Below are 7,569 nucleotides of genomic sequence, written 5' to 3' on the forward strand. Positions count from 1 at the left end.
CTAAACAAGATCACTATTAAGAACTGCTACCCCCTTCCTCTGGTTCCCAAGCTTTTTCAGAGACTCAGGTCTGCTGCCCTGTTCACAAAATTGGACCTTTGTGGGACCTATAACCTAGTCCGCATCCGAGAGGGGGACGAGAGGAAGATGGCTTTCCGCACCTGGTTCGGACACTTTGAGTATCTAGTGATGCCGTTTGGCCTCTGTAATGCTCCGGCTACGTTCCAACATTTCGTGAATGACATCTTCAGGGATTGGCTGGACATCTTTGTCATTGTATACCTGAATGACATTTTGATCTTTTCCGCATCCCTGGAACAACACCGCGAGCATGTCCGAAATGTTCTCAGCCGCCTCCGCCAGCATGGTCTATATGCCAAGGCCGAAAAATGCGACTTCGAGCAAAGCAGCATTTCATTTTTGGGGCTAATAATTTCCACGGAAGGAATAAAGATGGACCCCCAGAAAGTCTCTGCTATTCTGGATTGGCCTCCGCCATCTGACAAGAAAGGAGTACAGCGCTTTGTCGGCTTTGCCAATTTCTATAGGAGGTTCATAAGGGGATTCTCCAACATCATCTCCCCCATCACCCAGCTCACCAAGAAAGATGTCCGTTATTCTTGGACTTCTGAGGCCCAGTCCGCTTTCATGGTTTTAAAGAAGCTCTTTACATCTGCTCCTATCCTGAGCCATCCAGATCCCACCTTACCCTACCTCCTTGAGGTAGATGCCTCAGAAGGTGCTATTGGGACAGTCATCTCCCAAAAACAGGGGGTCAAGGACCTGATGCACCCAATAGCTTTCTTTTCCCGAAAACACTCCACTGCGGAGAGGAATTATGATCTGGGAGACTGGGAACTTCTGGCTATTAAAGCCGCCCTGGAAGAATGGCGATATCTGCTTGAGGGTGCAGCACACCCTATTCTCATTTTCACGGACCACAAAAACCTTGAGTACCTGAGATCTGCCAAACGTCTGCGACCCCGTCAGGCATGATGGGCACTGTTCTTCTCTAGGTTTTCGTTTCACATCACCTACCGACCTGGATCTAAAAATGTCAAACCAGACGCCCTGTCTCGGATGTTTGACAACCCTAAAGAGGTCCCAGTACCTGACACCATTCTGTCTGAAAATAACTTTCTGCTTCTTATCACAGGTCTGAGGTCCCGTCTCGAACAAGCCTCGGCTAATATTTCTGACCCGCCGGGAACTCTCCTGTCACGCAGGGATGGCTTGTTATGGGCCGGGGACAAGATTTTTGTTCTGGAGGACGTCCGAGTGGCAGTCCTGGGTGCCTGTCATGATCATCTTCTAGCCGGTCATTTATGCATCCAAAGAACTCTTGACCTTCTGCAGCGCACCTTTTGGTGGCCCGAGATGGAAAAGAACTGCAGACACTATGTCCTTTCCTGCCCCACTTGCTCCCGGAGTAAGACCGCAAGAAGCAAGGCTTGGGGGCTTCTCAGACCACTCCTAGTTCCTGACAGGCCCTGGCAGACAATTGCCATGGACTTCATTGTGGAACTGCCTCCTTCAGCAGGGTGCTCTGCCATCTTTGTGGTCGTGGACCGCCTTTCCAAGATGGCCCACTTTTTACCCCTCAAGGGTACTCCCACCGCGAAAGAGACTGCAGACCTCTTCCTCAAGGAAGTAGTAAGACTACAAGGTGTACCTACCAGTATCATCTCTGACAGAGGGGTGCAATTCACGTCCCGTTTCTGGAAGGCATTATGTGGGCTCCTGAAGATCGACCTGGCTATGTCCTCATCCTACCATCCACAAACCAACGGTCAAACCGAGAGGACTAACCAGACCCTGGAGCAATACCTCCGGTGCTTCACTACCTTTGTCCAGGATGACTGGGTAACCTTATTACCATTTGCGGAATTCGCATATAATAATTCCAAACATTCTGTCACTGGGCAATCCCCCTTCTTCACCAATTACGGGTTCCATCCTTCCTTCCTGCCTGACATTTCCTCTGAATCTGGAGTTCCCGCAGTCCAGGACACTTTCAACTTTGTCACCATTAATAACAAACTTCTGCGGGAAACGTTGACCAAGGTTCAGGCAGCGTTCAAGAAAACCTTTGACGAGAAAAAGAGGGGAGAGTTAATCCTCCAACCCGGTGATCGGGTTTTGCTGTCCACAGCTAACCTCCGCTAGTTGGCTCCCAAATTTAGAAGTTGGCTCCCAAATTTATCGGCCCATTTTCAGTTAAAAGGAGACTCAATGCCGTTGCTTACGAATTATCCTTACCTGATACCCTGCGGATCCATCCTGTGTTCCATGTCACCCTCTTAAAACCTGTGGTTCCTGATGTCTTCCCTGGCAGAAATTCTGGACCTCCCGAACCTGTGATTGTGGATGGAGACGTGGAATATGAAGTTGAGGCCATACTTGACTGTCGGAAGAGAGGTAACCAGCTCCAGTACCTGATCAAGTGGAAAGGCTATGAACCGGAAGAGAATTCCTGGGAACCGGAGCGGAACATCCATGCTGCAGATTTAATCCAGGCATTTTCCATCCACAGAAAAGGAGTTTGTTGGGCACCCGGTGGTTTCCCTTAAGGGGGGGGGGCAATGTTAGAAAATGCTAGTTGGCTAATGTGCATGCGCGAATTAGTGTCTGGCTAATACGCATGCACGAATTAGCGCCTGGCTAATACGCATTAGCTAAGGTGCGTGACCCCACGCACATTATGAGTTCTCACGTTCTCACATGTTGACCCGGACGTTTGGCGTAAAAGGAGGCCTATTTTAAGGCAGCTGGTGCATTTGCACTCTGCTGTGTTGTCTTCAGCTCTCCTGTGTTCTGAACCTGCTTCCTGTTTGATTCCTGTCTGATACCTGTTGACCTTTGGCTCGTCCCTGACCTCGCTTGTTTGCTGCCTGTCCTGATCCCGGCTCGTTTTGACTACTCTTCTGGATTCTCCTTGTCGGCTCATCCATCCTCGGACCTTGACCGGTTACCCCCTGGTGGGGCGACCCTGGGGACCGCGACCTAGTATCCACCTGCAGCCAAATCCATCCTCACCATCAGAGGCTCTGATGAAGACCGGTGGGTGCTTAGACCCCGCACCTCAGGCTAGCCTGTGCTACTCACCTCGGGTTTCCATCCAAGCTCCGCCCACGGGCAACGGTAAGCCTTCTCTGCACGACAGGCTTCCACCTGCCTCATAACAGCCTCCTTTGCTGAGGGAGGGGATGATTACAATTTTGTATAAGTGGAAGGGAGAGAGATGGGATTTAAAAAATTGGCGTCCCATCTCTCTCTTGAACGTGGACTACAAAATCATCTCCAACGTCCTTGCCAACAGGCTGAAATCTGTCATCGGACAGATCATTCACCCGGATCAGACCTGTGGCATTCCTGGTCGCAGGATTGCGGACAGCCTTGTGTTTGTCTGGGACACGGTCCAGTACATTCAAGGCCGCTGTGTGCACGTGGCCCCGGTCAGTCTTGACCGGGAAAAGGCATTTGACCGTGTCTCCCATGAGTTTATGTGCACTGCTCTGTGCAAGTTTGGTCTTAGGGAAATGTTTTGTTCGTATGTCAATGCAATGTACAATGATATTTGTAGTACTGTGTTGGTGAATGGCTGGAAAACTGACCCTTTCCCTGTGCTCTGCTCTCCGGGGTCAGACAAGGCTGCCCCTCAAACCTCTGTTTTTTGTTTGCTGTATAGAGCTCTTCACCAAATGCATCAGACGGACCCCAGAGATCAGAGGGATCACCGCACCGGCACCGTGCACGCTCCCACACTAACTGCTACGCGTACGCCGTTTCCTGTAACAGAGCCGACCTGCCGCAGTATAACTACAGCAGCTGGTCGGCAAGTGGTTAAAATAAAAAAAGAAGCTCAATGTATAAGTTGGCCTGTTACAGAAATCAATAGGTCAATCTCTGCGTTGGTAAAAAGACTCCAGCCGGAGTTCCAGTTGCAGAATGTTTTCTGACAGAAAACAGCTGCTACTATTGAGCCCTCTCTTAAGCCTGATACACACGATCAGATTATCGGACGAATTTTCGTCCGTTTTTTGTTGCTTTCATACTTTCATATGACAGAATAATACTTCGGAAGTGATGTCATGTTGAATTGTTTTGTATGTATTATTTCGTTTCCGAGCATGTGCAGTCTTGCTCTTATGATTTTTTTCGGACTAAAACTGTACTAAATAAACAAAAATCAGACTCTGACGGCCACCAGCATGATACCCAGAGGCATTTGCAATAGCTGGAGGGCCGCAGTTTGCATATCCCTGCATTATACTAATGATCCGAAAATCAGCAGATCATTCATCGGACTAAATTTTACTTCTGATTTTCTTATCGTGTGTACGGGCCTTTACTAAAGCCATAGAGAGCTGTGACTCCCGTATCATGTGTACAGACTTTGTTAAATGTTTACTTATATTATAAAGATTTTAAATCAATAGTTAAAAAACATATGAAACATTTTTTATCTTAACCACTTAAGCCCTGGAAGATTTTACCCAATTCCTGACCAGGCCCTATTTTGCGATTCGGCACTGCGTGACTTTAACGGACAATTGCGCGGTCGTGTGAAGCTGTACCTAAACGAATTTGACATCCTTTTTTCCCACAAACAGAGCTTTCTTTTGGTGGTATTTGATCACCTGTGTGATTTTTTGATCATGCGCTATAAACAAAAAAAGAGAGACAATTTTGCAAAAATAACAATATTTTTCACATTTTTTTATATGAAATTTAAAAAAAAAATGTAAAAATCAAAATTTTTTAACATTTTTGGCCAATTTGTTTTCTGCTACATATGTTTGGTAAAAAAAAAAAGTTATTGCGTTTACTAACTAAGGGAAAGATTTTTGTCATTTTTTTTTTTTAACGAGTAATGGCGGCGATCTGCGTTTTTTTTTTGCGGGACTGCGACATTGCGGCGGACAGGTCGGACCCTTGACGGACATATTTGACTCTTTTGGGGGTACCAGTGACATTACTACAGTAATCAGTGCTATACATATGCACTGTTACTGTAAAAATGACACTGGCAGGGAAGGGGTTAACTTTATTAGTGATGCAGTAGCTAAGTGTGTCCCTAGGGGCGTGCTTCTTACTGTGCAGGGATGTGGCTTTTCATGTTACAGCAGAGATCTACGATCCTATATAGCAGGACCGTATGATCTCTGCTGTTACACAAGGGAGAGTGACAGGCGGCTTTGTTTACATTAGCCGCCTGCCTTTCTCCCTCTGTAACGGATGATCGCGAGTGACCGGCGGACATTGTGTCCTCCGGTCACTCGCGCGGAGGTGTCCATGAACAAGCAGGGGCGGGAGCGCGCCTCCGGTGGCGCGCGTTTGCCCCCTATTGGCTCGCAGGTGAGTGATGTACCCATACGTCACTTTGCCTGCACGGGGCTGACCGCCGCAGTATATGTACTTGCGGTGGTCGGCAAGTGGTTAAAGCTAAATTCCAGTCGGCTCTAAAAAAAAAGAAATCACAAGGCACTGCAAAGGTTAGTTGCTTGTTTTGATTAGGGGATAAGAAATAATCAGAAATACTTCCCTTTTTCATTGTACATGAAAATGTTGAAGGCCCATCCATATACAGAAATGATTGAACACCAGAGGAGAACGGCAGCTGAGGAACAAAGGTAAGTATTGTTAGATATAATTAGCAGTTAACTTCATAACATTTTGTTTGCTAAAGTCATTGATTTTTTTTTTTTTTTTTAAACAAACTTTTCATGGATAATGGAAGGTCATCTTTCTGTCCAGCTTCCTACCACCCAAACAAAATTAGCAGCGATACAAACTTTATGTATTGCCCTCTAGCGGCGTGCTAGTATGAGTGATAGAGTAGGTAAATTTGGCCTGGTTGAGAGCCAGGCAGGGTTGAATCTGGGTCAGGGTGAGTGACTCATCAGGTAGCACATCTGGTACCTCCCCCTACTTGCTGGAACCTTGGAGAAGCTTCCAGAAGATTGGGAGGAAGTTTAGGAGTTGCTGCCTGGAGTATTAAGGAGGGCTCCAGCCAATACCCAGCAAATGCACTGGCAGGGGGTAGGTCCCTCTTATATACTCAGGGTCAGACCAGCAGGGTCAGTGAAGTTCGGGTGGAAGCTGGAGATGGAGTGCTGAGGAGGCTTTCAGCGGCCCCTGAGGGTGGCCCCCTAGACTGGGGGGGTAACCTCAAGCCTGGAGCTCGGGTGCTGGGGGAATCCTCTTACAACACATAGAGGAGTCTTGTCCAGAGGCACGGGAGCAAGAGTGAGGACAGCAGGAGCCAGCGAGCACGTACAGGAGGTCTCCAGGAGAAGTCAGCTGGGTGGGCTGGTGAGTGTGCAGTCTGAGAGGACTGTGGGATAAAGCCAGGTGGGCTATTGAAAAGGGCTGCTTCAGCTAGGCACACTGGCAGAGCCTAAAAAGATGGTGTTGGGACCAGTGACCATGGGAGGAAGTGCAATGAAAGTGCTTGTGGTGTCACTCACACATTCTCAAGTATAAGGGTCCACGGTCTCTGCCTGTAAAGGGCCTTTGCTATAGACTTTTTCTAGGGTGACACCACTGAGGGTCTGCAAGCAAGTTTGTGCAGGAGGCAAAAGGGGAGTGTTTATACGTAGACTGTATATAGTTGAGGTGTCCCCGAAGAGTTCTTTGCTGATAAGTCAAGTGACCATCCCATAATCATCTCATCCCCATCCAAGTTTATTAACCCCTAATTTAAACACAAAAACAAAGTTGCTGGACTGTTTTCTGTCTCAAATGTGACTGTGGAACCTGCTCTCTGCCACATTCTAAACCTAACCTATCTAACCCTGTAAAGCAAAAATCGCTATTCTTGCCTATTTTGCAGCCGATCTGGTCTGGTCCCACGCTGAGCTGTCAGAGGCGGCTTTAGCATGGAGGCGGGTGCAGGAGAGGCAGTTGACAACAGAAGCCTCATAATAACTCAATGGGTGACATCACTACCAAAGGCTTTTCACAGCCGTTGTCGGTCCTCTCCTGTACAAATCTTGCTCATTGGAGACCGGATCGGCTGCACAATAGGTAAGTACAGCGATTTTTGCTTTACAGAGTTAGATAGATTAGGGTTAGAATGTGGCAGAGAGCAGGTTTAGCCTTAGTTAGGTTTTGCCTGGACTTACACTTTAAGGGTGTGCAACTCTGGCTTCAGACAGTCTTCCTCCAGAGTTGCACACCCATGAGAGTATGGTGTTTATATATGTAATTGTGTATACACATGTAGCACCCTACAAAGTAGGTGCTAGGTAAACTATAGTGGGCCCTGGCTGCCTAACAGCAGGGCCATGATTTCCAGCTGGGCTGTCATGTCTCCCAGGTGTAGCTGTTGAGACTGGGGAGTCTCCCCACTGTGCTCCATGAGAGGGTTCTCATTGGGCAGTGGAGGAAACCCAGCCAATGGTGCACCCAGGCATGTATCTACCCCAGAAAGGCAGATTCTGCCCCACAGCATTCTGGGAGTGGGTATAAGTTTGAGGTGAAAGCATTGCGCAAGGTCTTTGGCGGGAAGCAGAGTCCCAGGAGGAAGAGTACGGCTGTCTCTCCTCCTGTCAGCAGGATCGGGTG

This window comes from Pelophylax lessonae (genome assembly GCF_965119305.1).
Source record: "Pelophylax lessonae genome assembly, chromosome: 1".
Classification (NCBI taxonomy): domain Eukaryota; kingdom Metazoa; phylum Chordata; class Amphibia; order Anura; family Ranidae; genus Pelophylax; species Pelophylax lessonae.